The sequence below is a fragment of the Tupaia chinensis genome, unplaced genomic scaffold, assembly GCF_000334495.1.
Source record: "Tupaia chinensis unplaced genomic scaffold, TupChi_1.0 Scaffold000050_1, whole genome shotgun sequence".
Taxonomy (NCBI): domain Eukaryota; kingdom Metazoa; phylum Chordata; class Mammalia; order Scandentia; family Tupaiidae; genus Tupaia; species Tupaia belangeri.
This window is the reverse complement of record NW_006159508.1, coordinates 1,930,888-1,934,666: the sequence shown is the minus strand read 5'-3', so window position 1 is coordinate 1,934,666 and position 3,779 is coordinate 1,930,888.

The window sequence follows — 3,779 nt, the reverse complement described above, 5'->3', positions numbered from 1 at the left end:
TATTTTTTTTCTCTTTATGCCCAGAATCTAGCATCTATTTGGAACATTATAGGTGCTTAAAATAATTTTCAATGTGTTGAATTTTGGGAAAACATACCTATTTCAAAAAAAAAATCATACCTACTTTTCCTCCTTTATTGAGGAGAGATAACATAAATGTTTTGAAGTATGTAAAAAATCATGAAGGCTAGGGTCAGCAGGTGGTGCTATACATCATTTAGATTGTAAAGAAACTTTACCCAGCATGATATACACCTCAGTCCAGCCCAGTTGAAGCCACCATACACATCCTCATCAACAGAAAATAACCTTATCTGTGTCCCACAAGTGTCTTACCTGTCCATTTCCGCCCCCAGATTTCCTATATTCTTCCCCTCTCACACTCTCTTTCCACTTTGTCTCTAGTGTCCATTACCATTTTTAATACTTTTACTGCCTTGCTTTCTGTTTTTCTTGGTAGCTTAACAGACTTTACAGATCAAACCATAAACAGAAAGCTTTTGCAAATCAGCAGAAAGAAAATAAAAGGAACTATCAAAGGAATGTTTTACACTGATCTGTCTCCATGGAAAACACTTCTTTTTTTTTTTCCTTTTTAAAAATATTTTATTTTTATTTCTTTTGTACATTCAATCACATACATCGCTTAGCTTATAAAGTGAATGTTCTAACATGAATACATTTCTTACCAAGCCAGTTGGGAATACTATACACATTAACATCAACAGATAATAAGCAACTTCTTTATCCCATAAATTAACACTGTCTTCTTCCGACACTGGTACTTTTATTCTCTTTGGCTGCTTCTTATAATTCTGGCCTTGTAGGTTTTGGACACAGAGAAATCAAAAACAGCTTAAGCAGCTCAGTGAGTATTTAGCATTATGTCTGCTAAAGTTAAAGACCATTATGCAGCTCTTTTATAAATATTGGCAACACTCATCTGACATGCATTTCCTCTAGAATATGCATTTGTTTTATTAGTATTACATATTTAACTGTTCACACTTCCAGGATGAACATGATATATAAATATGCATGTGTGTGCAACCAAACTCTTAATTTCCTGGACTAATGATAGACAATACCAATAGACAAATGTGCTCTTTAAAACATTCTAACATTTCTATATTGTATCATTTTAAAATGTCATTGAACAGAATTTTTTTTTTTTTTACATGTGGAAATGTGATTTCTTATGCACAGTGATTTTAAATGGCTTAAAAGACCATTTGCTGTTCTCAGACTTCTTCCCTCTGGCACTGATGCTTGAAGTTTCTACTTAAGGGGATAAAGTAAAGTATTTTAAACACAGAAATACAGGTTGTAAAGACAACAGCTCTGGCAACAGTTCTATAATATGTTATATTCATTAGCACCAACACGTATATATTTGTTTTTAGGGTTTTCTGAGATTGGCAGAAGGCAAGAATGACAGAAGATAATGGAAAAAACTTCAGGTAAACTTGCCTAAAAGTGTTTGGCCTATGTCATTTAACGAGGTATGTATGAGGATTATTAACTAAATTTCTTAATGCAGTAATAATTGAATCTTTCAGGAAAATGGTCCAGTATATTGTACACATGATTTTTATAAAGACAGAAAAAGGTGATGTGTAGGTTTTTCTATTCTGAATGTGAAATGGCAACATCCAGTACTAATTTTTCAAAAAGTACTTTGAGGACTTTAAAGATGTTTCAAAGTCAAATGGCATATCATGTGCAGATTTTAAAAAAAAAATGATTTCAGAATATTAAAGCTGTTTTACTCTCTTTCAGTCTTAGCAGGTTCTTATAAAAATTTAACCTTTAATCAAAAGTTTTCTTGGCAGTGTGTAGTGTGCATGTGTATATATGAATATGTCCATTTATGTATGTATACACATATGTTTGTGCTTGCTGCTTTTAGGATTTGCTCTTAACCTTTAACATCAGACAGCTGGAATATGATGTGGCTAAGCATGATATGTTTATTGTTTTGTTTGATATTGGTTCAGAATTTGTATTTAAATTTTCATCTTTTGCGAAATTCAGGGAATTGTTGACTTTGTTTTGTTAAATATTTTTTCACCTTCTCTCTTCATCTTCTGGAGTGCCAATTGTACATTTGTTGGACTGTTTGATATTAGTAAATCCTGAGGTTCTGGTCAGATTTTTAAATATTTTTTCTCTTTATGTTTCATATTGAATTATTTCTGTTTATCTAAATTCTAATTAACTTACTCTTTTCTCTGTCATCTGTATTAAGATATTTAGTTAATATAGGAAATTTTAAATTTAAGATTTGAGTTTTGGGGGCCAGCTGGTGACACAGTAGTTTAGGTGCTAGACTCCCACATGACCAACCATGGTTTAAGTCCAGGACCTGGTGGCTTGAAACTCATACTGCATGTCTGTGTGCATGTGCCCCAAATCCCAGGAGAAGACCAGAGGAGAGGGAACTGTGGCATAGTTATCCCTCCAGGGGGTTGATTTTTTTTTTTTTTTGGAGAGGTTTTCACTATAGGGCACGTGCACTTGCCAGAAAGACAGAGAGAGACAGAGAGACAGAAAGCAAGAAATCACCCCCCAGGGGGAATAGCCACACCGCAATCCCTTCTCCTCTTTTCTCCTCTCAGGATCTTGGGCACGCATGCACATGCGCCTGGCATGAGTTTAAGCCCCTGGGTCCAAGACTCAAACTGCTGTTGACTCCATGGGAGTTCAGCGACATAGCCATTACGCTAACTGCTGCCCCCCTCCCGGGGGGTGATTTCTTGCCTTCCCTCTCACTACTTCTTTCCCTGTCTCTCTCTGGTGAACAGGCACACCTTATGGTGAAAAACATTAAAAAAAAGATATTTTTATTTTGGGATTCCACTTACTTTTTATTATTATTTGTTTGCCAGTGTTTCCTATTCTTTACAAATAGACATTCACTTTTTAAAAATATGGTAGAAAGTTATTATAGCCAGTTTAATATTCTTGTCTTCTATTTCCAACGTCTGGTTCATTCTGAAGTTAGCTTCAAATAATTTTCTTATTCTTTAGATTCTGTTTGATTTTTCTGGTTATTGTGGGTTAAGTAATTTTGCATCATATCCTGGATATTGAGAAAATTAAGTTGGGGAGAATATGGATTCTGTTATTTATTTATCTCAGATGAATCTTTTTTTTTTTAACTTTTTTTTTTCACCCTCAATGAGGAGGGAGAGTTTTTTTTGTTTGTTTGTTTGGTTTTTTTTTGAGAGAGATTTTCACTGTAGGGCGCGTGCGTTCGCCAGACAGACAGAGAGAGACATAGAGACAGAAAGCGAGAAATCACCCCCCAGGGGGGATGGTCACGCCACAATCCCTTCTCCTCCATTCTCCTCTCGGGATCTTGGGCACGCATGCACACGCGCCCGGCGTGAGTTTTAAGCCACCGGGTCTGGGACACGAACCGCGGTCGACTACGTGGGAATCCAGCGACATAGCCATTACGCTAACTGCTGGTTCCCTATCTCAGATGAATCTTAACAGACAACTCTGTTGTTTGGACTTGAGCTAAGAACCTGGTTTTCTGGGAGCAGTTCAGTTTAAGTTCAGCTTCTTTGGTCATTCGCTGGGCTTCGTTGAATCTTTTTGTTTATGTAGGTGATTCTATGACCAAAGATGTGGGTGTACAGAATTTGAGAATTCCTCCCTAGTCTCTTTGTTTTTGTTTGTTTGTTTCCTTGTTTTCCTTTGTTTCCTGTTTGCAGTACAGACCCATAAACCTCCCTGAGTACATGCTTGCCTTGATCCCAGAGCAGCCTGAA